Source organism: Trachypithecus francoisi, unplaced genomic scaffold (genome assembly GCF_009764315.1).
Source record: "Trachypithecus francoisi isolate TF-2019V2 unplaced genomic scaffold, Tfra_2.0 Lachesis_group15, whole genome shotgun sequence".
NCBI classification, from domain to species: domain Eukaryota; kingdom Metazoa; phylum Chordata; class Mammalia; order Primates; family Cercopithecidae; genus Trachypithecus; species Trachypithecus francoisi.
In genome coordinates this window covers 96,604,202-96,620,499 of record NW_022681460.1, presented here as the reverse complement: position 1 = coordinate 96,620,499, position 16,298 = coordinate 96,604,202, and the positions used below count along the sequence as shown (strand labels likewise).

Below are 16,298 nucleotides of genomic sequence, written 5' to 3'. Positions count from 1 at the left end.
TCTATTAGAGAAAATGTTGAGTTGCTGAGTTCCTTGTCCCATGCAATGGAGAGCGAGGAGACGCTTCAAAGTCCACGGAACTTGGTAACATTTAGCGCAGTGGTTCTCAGGTGGAGGCAGTTTTGCCTCCCAGGGGTATTTGCCCATTCCTGAAGACATTTTTAGTTGTCATAGCTTGCAGATGGGGTGGGGTTGGGGTGTCCTCCTGGTATCTAATAGATGGAAGCCGGGCATACTGCTAAACATCCTACAATGCACAGAACAGTCCCCCCAGCTCCCCACAACAGGCAGTTGTCTGGCCCCAAATGACAACACTGCTGAGGTTGAGAAATCCTGACTTATAGCTACAAAAGTATCAAAATTACTGCTTTGACTTCTTGCCTGGAGCTTTTTTGGCTCAGCTCCAAGATGATTGGCAGGCAGAACCCCACGATCCAGGTGTTCCTAGAGTCAAATGCTGCCAGATACTGTCCTTTCAACCCAAGTAATAACAGCTCTTGAGGCAAATCAAACTATCTTCTTGGAAACCACCACCCTCCTCCTCTCATTTCCTCTGATGACACAGTTTATAACTCAAGTCTCTTCCACAGGAGAAAATTCCATTTCTCCATTGGAAAGCCACTGTTTTCTATTCAGTACTAGTACATCAAAGATTGGGGCTGGGTGCAGTGGCTTATGCCTGTAATCCCAGCACCTTGGGAAGCCAAGGGGGGATAATCACTTAAGCCCAGTAGTTTGAGACCAGCTTGGGCAATGTAGAGAGACCCCATATCTACAAAAATTAAAAACGTTAGCCAAATGTGGTGGTACATACCTGTAGTCTCATCTCCTTGGGAGGCTGAGTGAGGCAGGAGGATCGCTTGAGCCCAAGAGTCAGAGGCTGCAGTGAGCTGTGATTGTACCACTGCATTCCAGCCTTGATTGACAAAACAAGAGCCTGTCTCAAAAAAAAAAAAAAAAAAAAAGGAACAGTAACTATAGACCTCAATTCTTTTTGTGAATTGTAGAACTACGACATTCTTTTTTTTCTTTTAAATGATACTCCCCCAACAGCAAGTGCCATAGGAAACGGATCTTGTTTGTTCTGGCATTTGTAAAAATACAGAAATTTGATGCAGTCCTGGATTGTCTACTTCCTTCTTTATTTCTGTATGAATATAAAATTTCCTTCTCAGAGAAAACCCTTTGCGATGGATTAGCATCCCATCTGCTGGGGTTTATCCCTGGGAATCTGAGTCTTAGGTGGCTAGAAATAATCTTAGTCCAAACTTTCTCAAATGTTAACTGATGTAGCCCTTCTCAACACTAGAAGGAGGGAGCATATATAGTTCCCACTTTGTAGGTTAATAGGAAATTGAGGCTCAGAGGAGGTGAGACATTACAGTCTTAGAGTGCCAGAGTCAGCACTGGAATTTGAGTCAACTGTCTTGAAATGTAGGCTGGTTTTATACTGCCTGTCCTTTGTTTCCAGAAGGGACATGCCATTGGTGATCATAATTACAGAGTTAAATCTGTATGGTCCACATGTTGCCAAAGGGGATGTATCTATAGAAAAATGTGGCCAGGCGGCCAGACACAGTGGCTCATGCCTGTAATCCCAGCACTTTGGCAGGCCGAGGCAGGTGGATTACCTGAGGTCAGGAGTTCAAGACCAGCCTGGCCAACATGGTGAAATCCCATCTCTACTAAAAATACAAAAATTAGCCGGGTGTAATGGCAACACCTGTAATCCCAGCTACTCGGGAGGCTGAGGCAGGAGAATCACCTGAGCCCGGGAGGCGGAGGTTGCAGTGAGCCCAGATGGCGCCATTGCACTCTAGCCTGGGCAACAGAGTGAGACTCTGTCTCCAAAAAAAAAAAAAAGAAAGAAACAAAAAGCAAAAGAAACACGTGGCCAGGCCAGGTGGGGTGGCTTACACCTGTAATCCCAGCAGTTTTGGAGACCGAGATGGGTGGATCACTTGAGCTCAGGAGTTTAAGACCAGCCTGGGCAACACAACAAAACCTCAACTCTTCAAAAAATACAAAAATTAGTCAGGCATGGTGGCTCTTAACTGTGGTTCCAGCTACTTGGGAGGCTGAGGCAGGAGGATCCCTTGAGCCCAGGAGGCAGAGGTTGCAGTGAGCTGAGATCACAGCACTGAACTCCAGCCTAGGTGACAGAGGCCAACCCTGTCTCAAAAAAAAAAAAAAAAAAAAAAAAGGAGCCAGTGCCTGGGGGTGTCTAGTGGAGCATCACGTTCTCTTCTTTGTTGGATTAATGAATTCAGGCAATCTCTTCCCACACCACTTCACTCTCTAGGGTTAAAAAAAAACACGCAAAACGAAACTATTTACTTCCTTATGGTGTCCAAGAAAGAAAACCTCTAGAAAGGACCTTGATATTTCTATTGAGCTGATATTACAATAATGTTAATGAGAGGGGGAAGTTAGGGCTTAGGAAGAAGGAAATGCACAACTTGGGACCTGAGTGAGGCCTTCATCGTTGCAGACTCAGTGGACAGAGGCCATAGGTGCAGCTGTGATGTCAGAGGTGGAAGACTGATTTGCATTTTCACCAGGTGAGACCTGGTTATTCATTGGTTGGTGAGGAAAGAGATGATAGCCAGGGTGGCGTAAAACAGTAATGAGCTCAGTAAATAACCCCCTCCCCGTGATCTTGGTTGCATCCTGCCCAGCTGTGTGACCCCGACAACAAGGAGCAGTCTTTAAGGCAACACGGCAGAGAGGCAGAAAAAGATGGGCCTTACCGGTTAGTTAAGAAGAAAAGAGGACCTGTTGCCTGTCCCTCTAGCTTTAAACTACAAAGTAGAGGGGAGTTTTATCTGGATTTTCCTGCAGAACTGAGGGCAGGTAAGAGAAGGTGCTTTGAAGGAGGAGTGGGAGGTCACGGGAATAATGGGGAATGCTTGGGAACGTGTCAGGGAAGGAGGACAGAAACTGAGGCTGTCCTATTGCTTATTGCCAGACAAGGGCACAGATTTGAGGCACAACAGATATTTGTTAGAAGAAAGAATGACCATGGGGAAATGGGAGGCAAGAGAGTGTTGATTATGAGAACAAGCCCTGGGGTTGTCTGCTTGAGTTGGAATCTGGGCTTCCCCAGGTCTAACTGTGGGATTCTGGGTCAGTTATTGTATGCTTCTGGCCTTGGTTTCCTTGTCTGTATAATGGGTAGTGTGCCAAAAAGCTCCCACTTCCACAGGTGGATATCAGAGCTAATAAGAAAATACAGTACACGACAAACATGCAATAAATGTGACCTGTATGTCTGGGGGTGTCTACTGGAGCATGATGTTCTAGAAGAATGCTTTGCTGGATGAGTGAATTCACATGGTCTCTCCCAATGCTACTTCATTCTCTGGGGTTTAAAAAAAATCTATTTACGGCCAGGCGCGGTGGCTCAAGCCTGTAATCCCAGCACTTTGGGAGGCCGAGACGGGCGGATCACGAGGTTAGGAGATCGAGACCATCCTGGCTAACACGGTGAAACCCCGTCTCTACTAAAAAATACAAAAAACTAGCCGGGCAAGGTGGCGGGCGCCTGTAGTCCCAGCTACTCGGGAGGCTGAGGCCGGAGAATGGCGTAAACCCGGGAGGCGGAGCTTGCAGTGAGCTGAGATCCGGCCACTGCACTCCAGCCTGGAAGACCGAGCGAGACTCCTCCTCAAAAAAAAAAAAAAAATCTATTTACTTCTTTATGGTGTTCAAGAAACAATAACTTCTCATTTTTCTCATGCTTCTCATTTTTCTCATCCTTCTCTTCTTCCTCTGATAAGTGATTTTTGTGTTGCTCTTTGTTTTTTGTTTGTTTGTTTGTTTTTGAGACAGTATCTCACTCTGTTGCCCAGGCTGGAGTGCAGTGGTGAAATGCTAGCTCACTGCAGCCTTGATCTCCTGGGCTCAAACAATCCTCCTGCTTCAGCCTTCTAAGTAACTGAGACTACAGGCACATGCCACCATGTCTGCCTACCTTTTATGATTTTTAGTAGAGACAAGGTCTCACTATATTGCCTAGGATGGTCTCAAACTCCTAAGCTCAAGCGATCCTCCTGCCTCAACCTCCCAAAGTGCTGGCATTACAGGAATGAGCCACCATGTACTGCTAACAATGATGTTGTTGTTGATGATGATGATCCAAGCCCAGCATATGCAATCAGAGAGGTATGGGTTTGAATCTCACTGTGCCTCTGTTTAGCTGTGGGACCTTGAGTGAGTTACTTAACCTCTCTGGGTCTCAATGTCATCATAAAATTGGGGTAGTAATACCTCCCCATAAAGTTGTTTGAGCATTCAGTTGCTAATACATGTGAAGGGCATAGCCCTGTGCCTGGCATGCATATCAGCACTCAATAAATAGTGCTGTCTTCATGCTTGTTACTGTTGTTGTTATTATTAACTTATTATTGTAATTGTTATTGTTTGACTAGATTCTTTCTACACAAGAGAGGGGAAGAGAAGCTCAGTGGAAATGAATGTTAAAAGTAGGGTTTATTGTCATATTTTGCCAGCAAAGGTCCTGTCCCCAGAAGACAGGGTCAAGTTCAAGCTATGGAACATCTTCATAAACACTTAATGAACAACTCAATAATCATATTTGCCAAGATTTCTCAGGATGACGTGGCAGGAGGTGATACTATTATTGCTCAGGTTATTTCCAGTCACCTAACGTTCATCGTTCCCAGAGATAAATCACAGCTGCTAGAATGCTAATCATCAGAGGTGGTCATTTCTGTGAAGGCATTCATAGGGAAAATAATATTTATAGGGAGTGTAGTGATGTGATCATAGCTCGTTGCAGCCTTGAACTTCTGGGCTTGAGTGATCCTTCTGCCTTAGCCCCCTAAGTAGCTGGGACTACAGGTGTGCACTACCATGAACGATTAAAAATCAACTAATTTTAGGCTGGGCGTCGTGGGTCACGCCTGTAATCCCAGCACTTTGGGAGGCTGAGGAGGGCGGATCACGAGATTAGGAGATCGAGACCATCCTGGCCAACATGGTGAAACCCTGTCTCTACTAAAACACACACAAAAAACTAGCCAGGCATGGTGGCACGCACCTGTAGTCCCAGCTACTGGGGAGGCTGAGGCAGGAGAATCACTTGAACCCGGGCGGTTGAGGTTGCAGTGAGCCGAGATTGTGCCACTGCACTCCAACCTGGTGACAGAGCAAGACTCTGTCTCAAAAAAAAAAAAAAAAACTCAACTAATTTTAAAATTTTCTGTAGCGACAGAGTCTCACTCTGTCCCCCAGGCTGGAGTGCAGTGGCATGATCATAGCACACTGCAGCCTCAACTTCCTGGTTTCAAGTCATCATCCAGACTCAGCCTCCTGGGTAGCTGGGACTAACGGCTGCATGCCACTGTGCTCAGCTAATTGTTAAATTTTTTTGTAGAGTCAGGGTCTTGCTATGTCACCTAGGCTGCTCTCCAACTCCTGGTTTCAAGCAATCCTCCTTCCTCAGCCTCCCAAAGCCCCGGGATTACAGGAGTGAGCCATCTCGTGTGGCTGAACGTGGGTATCATTTAAAAGAAAAAAAAGATAGTCCTGTGTTTAGAATTCGCCAGAAGAATTGGAAGCCCATAGTCACAGTTCCCAGCCTTGATGTGTTAGCATCCATATCCAGTGCAAAATAGTGGCTTTCCAAAGGAGAAATGGAATTTTATCCTGTATCAGAGACTTGAGTTATAAATTATACAATCAGAGGAAAGGACTTAAAATAAGAGGAGGTGAGTGGGTATCTCCAAGAAAATGGTTTAGGTCACCCCAAGAATTGTCATTCCTGAGGTGAGATAACAGCACCTGGCAGTATGAGACTCATGGACACCTGGATCGCAAGTTTCTGTCTGTCAGTCAGTGTGACACTGAGAAAGATCAGAGCCAGAGCCAGAGCCAAAAGCACAAAGCAGTAATTCTGATCCTGTCTGTTTTTAACATATTGATTTTTTTTCATCATGGGTTTTTTTTGCATTTATTTTTATTTTTAAAAGTATCACGTTAAAATATTTATTTTAATGATATGGTGTGTCCCCACCCAAATCTCGTCTTGAATTATAGCTCCCATAATCCTCACATGTCATGAGAGGGATACCATGGGAGGTAATTGAATCATGGGAGTGGGTTTTTCTCATGCTGTTCTCATGATAGTGAATAAGTCTCATGAGATCTGGTGGTTTTATAAAGGGCAGTTCCCTTGCACACGTACTCTTGCCTGCTGCCACGTAAGACATGCCTTTGCTCCTCCTTTGCCTTCCACCATCATTATGAGGCCTCCCCAGCCATGTGGAACTGTGAGTCCATTAAACCTCTTTTTCTTTATAAATTACGCAGTCTCAGGTATGAAAATGGATGATATACTTGATTACTGGGATTTCTGGCCCCCTTTAAATTTGCATCGCAGCTCAACACTTATCTTACTTCCTCACCCTAGTCCTGGCCCTGCTGCAAACAGCACTGAATCTAGAAACTTCCCAAGCTTGATGTCATACTTACCCAGCGTGGGAGAAAAGGTAGCAGAATTCAAGAGGTGAATGTGGAACAAATCAGAGTTGAAAAAAGAAAATTTGAGCTAGGTGTGGTTGGCATACACCTGTAATCGCAGCTACTCGGGAGGTTGAGGCAGGAGGATGGCTTGAGCCTAGGAGGTCCCATCACTGCACTCTAGCCTGGATGACAGAATGAGACTCCATCTCTTAAAAAAGAGAGAGAGGGCTGGGCACGGTAACTCACGCCTGTAATCCCAGCACTTTGGGAGGCTGAGGTGGGCAGATCATGAGCTCAGGAGATCGAGACCATCCTGGCTAACATGGTGAAACCCTGTCTCTACTAAAAATACAAAATATTAGCTGGGCATGGTGGCGCACGCCTGTAGTCCCAGCTACTCTGGAGGCTGAGGCAGAAGAATCACTTGAACCCGGGAGGTGGAGGTTGCAGTGAGCCGAGATTGTGCCACTACACTCCAGCCTGGGCAACAGAGCTAGACTCCATCTCAAAAAAAATAAATAAATAAAAAAGAGAGAGAGAGAAGAGACAATTTGCTATGACTCAAAGATATTTAAAGGGGGGAAAAAGAGAGAGAGAAAGAATTGGCTTTTCTGCTTCCCTGAGTGGGGTGAAAAGAGGGACATTTAGGATACTGTATTGCAAAGGAAACTCCAATGCCCTGCTTCCAAACCGCTTTCCAGGTGTCTCCATTTACTTAGGGACCTGGATTGCTCAGAAACCTCCATAGTCATATATTTGCAGTTTTAAGTACTTACTTAATTTGTCTTTTTTACTTGGAAATCACATGTTTTATTTTCAAAAAATTGTAAGCAGCTGGGTATGATGGCTCACGTCTGTTGTAGTCCAAGCACTTTGGGAGACCAAGGTGGGAGGATCTCTTGAGCCCAGGCATTAGAAATCAGCCTGGGTGCAACTCTATCTCTACAAAAAAAATTAAAAATAGGCCAGGCCCAGTGGCTCACGCCTGTCATCCTAGCACTTTGGGAGGCCGAGGTGGGTGGATCATGAGGGTCTGGCCTGGACAACATGGTGAAACTCCGTCTCTACTAAAAATACAAAAAATCAGCTGGGCGTACTGGTGGGCACCTGTAATCCCAGCTACTCGGGAGGCTGAAGCAGGAGAATTGCTTGAATCCAGGAGGCGGAGGTTGCGGTGAGCTGAGATTGTGCCATTGCATTCCAGCCTGGGCAACAGAGAGAGTCTCAGTCTTGACATTAATTAATGAATTAAAAAATAAAAATTCAGTGGGTCATGGTGGCGTGTGCGTGTGTTGCCAGCTGCTCACGAGGCTGAGGTCGGAGGATCACTGGAGCCCGGGAGTTAGAGGCTCCAGTGAACTAGGGTTGCACCGCTGCACTTATCCCTTTTCCTTTCTCTTCCTTCTCCCATTCTGTTCTCCCCTAATTTTGTTTCATTTTTTATATTTTGTTGTTTCCTTCATAGTGATAAATCAGGATATCTCAACTTTTGTATGACTGACACATTGGACCAGACCATTCTTGGCTGTGGGGCTGTCTTGTGCATTAGAGGATGTTTAACAGCATCCCTGCCTCTACCCACTAGATACCAATAGCACACTCACTGCAGCTGTGACAACCAAAGTTTGCCAGTCTTTGCTCAGTGTCCCTTGGGGACAAAATCACTCCCAGTTGAGAACCATTGCCAGTGATGACGTCCTTACAGTTCCTGAAACTTGGACAGCATCACTGACTCTCCATTTCATAAGAGAAGGAATTTAGCACCTTAACATTTTTCTCTAATAAAGTTCTTCCCCCTGCATTTCCCCACTTCTAAAAATTATTTTTTACATATTGTGGTTTACAAACTTGCTTTTTGTGTCTTACAAAGTACAATCACATGTTTCTTGCATTGTAGGTTGAATACTAGGAAAAAGGTTTTTTCCCACTGTACTTTCAACAAAGAACACTTCTGTGACCAGATATTGGCGGGGGTTGAGGGGTCCACACCGACCAAGTCTTCAACACCAGCTGCGTGCCCCACAATTTATTATTATTATTATTATATTGAGATAATCTTGTTCTGTTACCCAGGCTGGAGTGCAGTGGTGCCATCTTGGCTCACCGCAATCTTCACCTCCCAGGTTCAAGTGATTCTCCTGCCTCAGCCTCCCAAGTAGCTGGAACTACAGGCATGTGCCACCACACCTGGCTAATTGTTTTGTATTTTTCTTAGAGAGAGCGTTTTGCCATGCTCACCAGGCTTGTCTCAAACTCCTGACCTCAGGTAGTCTGCCCACCTCAGCCTCCCAAAGTGCTGGGATTACAAGTGTTAACCACCACATCCGCCACCGCCATTTTATTGAATTCCAACATAATCTGACTGGAGTTAGTGTCAGAACCCACAGGTTAACGGCTCAGCCCCACAAGACTGCTTCCCAACTTTAGACACCAATTTCAAGTCCTGGCCTTGGGAACTTCTGACCAACTGACTGTAAAGTAGAAGTTTTTGGGACTCTTCCACAGGTTCGATTATTTTCTAGAATGGCTCACACAACTCAGGGAAACCTTTACTTACGGTTACCTGTGTATTATAAAGAATATGATAGGCTGGGAGTGGTGGCTCATGCCTGTAATCCCAGCACTTTGGGAGGTCAAGGCGGGTAGATCACCTGAGGGCAGGCGTTAGAGACCAGCCTGGCCAACATGGTGGAAACCAGTCTACAAAAAATACAAAAATTAGATGGGCATGGTGGCGGACCCCTGTAATCCCAGCTACATAGGGAGGCTGAGGCAGGAGAACCACTTCAACCCGGGAGGCAGAGGTTGCAGTGAGCCGAGATGGCGCCATTGCCCTCCAGCCTGGGTGACAAGAGTGAAACTTTGTCTTTAAAAAAAAAAAAAGAATATGATAAAGGATACAGGTGAACAGCCAGGTGAAGGAGTACACAAGGTGAGTTCCAGAAGAGTCCTAAGTTCAGGAGCTTCTGTCCCAATGAGTTGGAGTGTGTCATTATCTAAGAATGTGGATGTGTTCAACCTGGAAGATCTCTGACCTCTTCATTGAGGGTTTTTATGGAGGCTCCGTTGATTATTAAATCAATCTCCAGTCCTTTTCTCGTTCCTGGAGGATGAGAGGCGAGGCTAAAAGTTGCAAGCTTCTAACCCTGGCTTGGTCTTTCTGGTGACCAGCCTCCATCCAGGAGCCCCTGTTGAAAGCTGCCTCATTAAAACAAAAGACATTCCCGTCACCCAGGAATTTCCAAGAGATTAGGAGCTCCGTTTTAGGAACCAGAACCAAAGACCAAATATTAGAACAAAAGACGCTCCCATCACCTAGGAAATTCCAACGTTTTAAGAGCCCATGTGGGAAACCTGGAATAAAGACCAAAGATATATTTCTTATCACAAATCACACTATCACAGGTAGATTATAAAAGATGAAAACTACCTGGCTTCAAAGCTGTGGTTATGTATGCATTAGAGAAGTTGAGTTCCTAGAAAGGGACATCTAATTCTATGTCACTTTATGTCACTTAATCTGAATCATTGGTTCAGGTGAACTGAGTTTGCTGTTTGTTTTGTTTTGTTTTGTTTTTAATTGTGCACCCTTGATTGCGCACAGGCAGGTCAGACTTTAGTTTATTCATATCCGGTTCTGACTTTCTTTACAGCTTTTAGAGGATTGCTTGTTTTGGAGTTTCTATTTGTCTTTGATGTTTTTGTTGTTGTTGACGGAGAAAATATACACAGCTTTACTGTATCTCTGAAGTCACCCCTGTTCTTATTCATTCTCTTTGTTGGGTGGTGTAATTTGGACCAACTGTTTTCTAGAGCTGGGCACAGCTGTTATCCTGGGATTTCTTTCCATTGTCTCTTGAATATCATTTCTCCCTTTCTCTCAAATGCCTTCTTCATCTTGCTTTAGCTTTTCCTCAAGCGTTTTATGTATGTATGCATGCATGTATGTATGTATATATGTATGTATGTATGTATTTGTTTATTTATTCCTGCTACCTTTCCCAGACCGGGTGGTAGAAAACAGGGAGGATCCCTAGCCAAAGGGAGCATTAAACTTTATCATTTTTCACTGTTCCTGGCAGGATTCTGAGCACACTGACAGTGGGGAAGGAAAGAAGAGAGGTTTCTGTAGCCTACAGGTCTCCAGTAAGCAGACCTGTAGGCAGATCTCTGTCATCCAGGTTCGAGTGCAGTGGCATGACCTCAGCTCACTGCAACCTCTGCCTCCCGGGTTCAAGCGATTCTCCCACCTCAGCCTTCCAAGTAGCAGGGATTACAGGCATGTACCACCACACTCAGCTCATTTTTGTATTTTTAGTAATGACAGGGTTTCACCATGTTGGCCAGGCTGGTCTCAAACTCCTGACCTCAGGTGATCCGCCCGCCTTGGCCTCCCAAATCGCTGGGATTACAGGCGTGAGCCACGCACCCAGCCAATAGCACCTGTTTCTAAGGCTATGGTAAGATTTAAATGGGCTAATGCCTGTCCGGTTCTTATAACAGTGCCTGGCACAGATATATATACGTTGTTTTGTTGTCATTGGTTTCTATTTTGTGTTTTGCTCTCTGCAAATCCAGAGCAATAATACTTGGGGTGTGTTATATAATACTTGTTTAAGCATTATAGGACTATTATAAGAATCTGAATTAGTCTCATAAAGAGCTACGCTTCTGACCCCCAAGGTGGATCCAGAAGGAGGTTCTTTTTCCTTTAAAAGAAGGAGACTTGATGCAGACCCATACATGCAGGGTGTGCATAAAAGTCACCCCAGCTTCATTGCCTCCTGCCACCTTTCCCAGACCCAGTGATAGAGAACAGGGAGGATCCCTAGCCAAAGGGAGCATTAAACTTTATCATTTTTCACTGTTCCTGGCAGGATTCTGAGCACACTGACAGTGGGGAAGGAAAGAGGACGGATTTCTGTAGCCTACAGGTCTCCAGTAAGCAGCATCCTTTCTTGTCAGATAGCAGAAGAGCCCACTCCTAGCAGATCTCAGTGGGTGCGAGAGCCAGGATGGGCACCTTGACTTGTCTCCAGCTGTCCCAGAGAGGGGGATCCTCCTTCTTCTGGGGTGGGATGCAGCCATCCAGCCAAGCAAGAAGTAGCCAACCTGCTGAAGCACAAGCAACCCACAAACCCACTTTTTGTTTTGTTTTGCTAAAAAGCAATTTAATCATCTTAAAACATTTTTTATTGCTTCTCTTTTTTTTAAATGCTCACCTTCTATGTGATGGTAATGAATCTGCTTTTTTCCTCCCCCCTCTCTCCCTGCTCCTCGCTGGCTGATCTGCAGTGATTCTTTTATTTATTTATTTATTTATTTATTTATTCATTTTTGAGACGGAGTCTCGCTGTCACCCAGGCTGGAGTGCCGTGGCCGGATCTCAGCTCACTGCAAGCTCCGCCTCCCGGGTTTACGCCATTCTCCTGCCTCAGCCTCCCGAGTAGCTGGGACTACAGGCGCCCACCACATCGCCCGGCTAGTTTTTTTTGTATGTTTTAGTAGAGACGGGGTTTCACCGTGTTAGCCAGGATGGTCTCCATCTCCTGACCTCGTGATCTGCCCGTCTCGGCCTCCCAAAGTGCTGGGATTACAGGCTTGAGCCACCGCGCCCGGCCTGCAGTGATTCTTAAACTTTGGCGCATAAAGGAATCACTTGGGAAACCCGATAAAAAGCTAAATTCTCAGGTCCCACTTGAGATTTTGTGAATGAAAACTTCTGGGAATGGGACCTGGGCTGGGGTGGTCTTCCTGGTACTGATGGGGTTTTAGCACAGAACTTCTAGTGCTAAAACTGGGAAAGTCCTGGATAAACTGGGATGTTGGTCACCTGAGGATCCATGTGCCCCCCTCTCCAGCAGGGTCCCAAGTGACTCCCATGGGCACCCAAGCTTGGTGTTGTCAGATGCACCCTCATCAATAATGTCTTAAATGTTGGAGTTCTGGCTGGGCACAATGGCTCACATATGTAATCCCAGCACTTTGGGAGGCCAAGGCCAGCGGATCACTTGAGGCCAAGAGTTCAAGACCAGCCTGGGCAACATGGTGAATTAAATTAAAGTTAATTAAAATTAAATTTAATAGCTAGGCACAGTGGCTCACACCTATAATCCCAGCTACTCAAGAGGCTAAGATGCAGGAATCACTTGTGTCCAGGAGTTTGAGGCTACAGTGAGCTATCATCGTGCCACTGCACACCAGCCTGAGTGACAAAATGAGACCCTATCTCTGAAAGAAGAAAAATACATAAACAATTTAGTTTCTCAATCTAGTGCCCGAGCTAGCCATATTTGAAGTGTTCCCATAGCTACATGTGGCTAGTGGCTGCCATACTGGACATGTAGGTAGAGAACCATTCCATCAGCATAGAAAGTTCTGTTGGACAGCATTGCCCTAGATCAAGGTTTGTCAACCTTGGCACTCTTGGCATTTGGGGCCAAATAATTTTCTATTGTGGGGAGGCCAGTCTTGTAAATTTTAGGATGTTTAGCAGCTATCTACTAGATGCCAATATCACACCCCCGCTACGGTTATAACAACTAAAAATGTCTCCACACATTGCCAAATGTGCTCTCAGAGGCAAAATTGCCCCTCTTGAGAACCACTGCTCTGGATCTATAGTTTCTGTCACTTTCTTTCTAAAATAGAATGAAAGCCAGCTGCACACACTGTGTACTTCAAACAGAACATCAGCACCCGAATGCAAACATTGTACTGCAATTCAATTGCATCCACCAGCTTTACATCTAAGGCCTGTGAGCTTCGCCCACCTTGGGGACTGTCTTAGGAGAAAGTCTTGTTACAAAGTAGCATTAATCAAGTGGGCTCAGAGTTAAGGTAAAACTGCTGGGAGGAGTTTAGTCCATGAACTTCCTTCCAAGAAAGGATCATGGTAAAAGAGGAGGAATCTTAGCTAGCAGAAGGAGATCTGACAGGCTTCATACATCCTCGTAAAATAAAAGAATCTTCTCATTCTAGCTTTTTTAAAAACAAATTTTACTTGTGAAGATTAATTGGTAGCATTTGCCAATTCTTTCTTCCCAAATTTTCCTTTTTTTTTTTTTTTTTGAGACAGCATCTTGCTCTGTTGCCCAAGCTGGAGTACAGTGGCATGGATCATAGCTCACTGCATCCTCAAACTCCCAGTCTCACGCAGGCTCAGTCTCTGAAAGTACTGTGATTACAAGCTTGAGCCATCTCGCTCGGCCCCAGTTCTCATTTAAAAAATATATTAGAACTCATGTTAATTCAGTGTTATAAGAGGCATTTGTTACTTCAGTAGTAAAAACAATACCTTAGACTATTTCCTTGAAGGATTTTTTGCCATGTTTAGGTGATGCCTTTCAAGCGATTAAAATTCATTTTTCATTTTCTAGCTTCTGACTCTTTCTCACTCATTTAACAAGCTAAAAATCTTACATTCTCTTTACATTACCTTTCCTTGGGAATTGAATAAATATCTTGAAAACAGAAAATTCCTTACAGAAAGGAAAACAAGCAAACAAAAAACAAAAAGAAAAGAGGATGTGACTATTTTGCTGTATTTGTATTTTCCTTTTTTTGTTTGTTTGTTTGTTTTGTTTCTTGAGACAGAGTCGCTCTCTCTGTTGCCCAGGCTGGAGTGCAATGGTATGATCTCGGCTTACTGCAACCTCCGACTTCCAGGTTCAAGCGATTCCTGTGCCTCAGCCTCCCAAGTAGTTGGGATTACAGGTGCAAGTCACCATGCCTGGCTCATTTTCTTATTTTCAGTAGAGATGGGTTTTTGCCATGTTAGCCAGGCTGATCTCCAATTCCTGGCCTCAAGTGATCCACCCATCTCGGCCTCCCGAAGTGCTGGGATTACAGGCGTGATTGCTGTCTTGAAATCATAGACCTTATTTTCTAAGCATAGACCTCATTTTCTTAGGCTCTAAGGAGTCTAAGTGTGTGACTGTGAAGGTACCTGACACTCGGAAAAGCCAACACGGATCTCACACTAACAAATGTTTACTTACGGGAAGGCTTTGTTAACTGAGTGATGGAAGCTAATGCTCTCACATAGAGACTATGGACATTACCTTTATTTCCTGGTCCTAAACATCACACACTGCAGATAAAGGAGTTCGTAGGCCTTTATTTGTCATGGCATCGAGACTGACAGCCAAAGTAATCATTACACTAATACGGCAAACCCAGAAAGAGCAATGAAGAGCAGGCAAGCAAATGAAATCAACGTCTCTGCTGAAATATGCCTGTGTGTGAGCATCCCATGACCTGGTGCTCCGGCAACCGCTCGCCCATGTGTGGAGGCCATCATCCTTGTGCTGGAGTTGTCAGTCCACAATCAGGTGCCTGCAGAAAGAATGGGAGCTTCCAAAACTGCTAAGGTGAAACTTTGGTTGAAGTGAGATACCTGGGAATGAGCGATTTCTTCTTTTTAAATTCTTTTCCATTGCCTTTCAAGAATTCTTAGAATTAGCCGGTCTTGAACTCCTGACCTCAGGTGATGCACCTGCCTCGGCCTCCCAAAGTACTGGGATTATGGCAGGAACCACTGTGCCTGGCTCAAATTTCATAAGGACACAAGTCATGTTGCATTAGGTCCCACCCCAGTGAACTTATTTTAGCTTGATTACCTCCACCAAGTCCTATTACCTCCCCCAAGTCCTACTTAAAAATCAGGTCACATTTTGAAGTACTGCGGACTGCGACTTGAACATACCTTTTTGAGGGGATGCAACTCAACTCATAACAGTGGTCACAGAATGAACAGTATGACCTGGAAAGTCATACATCACATTTATGATAGTGGTATCTTCCAAACAGGGAAGAGGACACTATGGAAAATTGGATTAGGAAGAGGTATTAGAGAACTTCACCACTAATGTTTTATTTCCTTAATAAAACAAATCCAAGTCTGGAATTAATATGAAAAGGATTAGCATGAGTTAATATTTGATCTTCTCTGTGCTTCACTGTAGTCTAATATTTCAAGTTTTTAAGAGAAGAGAAAACAGGAAGCCATTTGAGCCAGTGTTTTCTGCTTCCAAATGCACAGGATTGGGTTGTATAGTATGAGCCCATCTTTTATGGAAGTTTAAGTCCTTTGTCTTCTGATTTTCAGGACATGAGGCTCTGCCTGCAGTCAGCAACTTGGAATATTCAGACTTCAGACCAGCGTCACAGATTATAAACGTCCTTAAATCACCCGCAGCCCAGCTCCCATCAAAAGCCAGCCTGCAAGACCCATGGACACGTGACTCCAGTGTTCCCAACGACATCTTAAGATCAAGTTGGTTTGTGCAACGTTAGCATCTATTTGGGACAAAGCAAGAACAATAAAGGTAAAAAAGTAAGTTTTCATACAGCTGAATTTATTCAGTTAAATGAACTACCCTTCCTTTTGAGACGGGGTCTCCCTCTTTTTTTTTTAATGTCCATAAAATGTTTTATGAGATAATGGTGATAGTCATTTGTGATACCTGCCGTAGCCTTTAATGTCCTTAGATGGCAAAATAGAATTTTAGTGGGACTAATTTCTTTCCCTCTCCCCACTCTCTGCAATAAAAACAATTTTTTTTTTTTTTTTTTTTGAGACAGAGTCTTGCTCTGTCACCAGACTGGAGTGCAGTGGTGTGGTCTCAGCTCACTACAACCTCCGACTCCCTGGTTCAAGTGATTCTCTTGCCTCAGCTTTCCGAGTAGCTGAGATTGTAGGCACGTGCCACAGCAAAAACAATTTTTTAAAAATTAGTTGGTCTGTTTTAAGTCAAATACATGATGGTTCTTTGGAGCTAGTTAAGAGCTTCTGTGGAATCATTTTCATA

The 16,298-nt window shown here is 44.5% G+C and overlaps 1 long non-coding RNA gene across 1 annotated transcript; it reads left to right on the top strand.

The window, feature by feature from the left end:
- Window positions 1–2,240: 2,240 nt before the first annotated feature.
- LOC117098090 lies at window positions 2,241–15,825 on the top strand. Its single transcript, XR_004443171.1, has 2 exons — window positions 2,241–2,561; window positions 15,596–15,825. It is a non-coding gene; the product is annotated as an uncharacterized LOC117098090 (long non-coding RNA).
- Window positions 15,826–16,298: the final 473 nt, after the last annotated feature.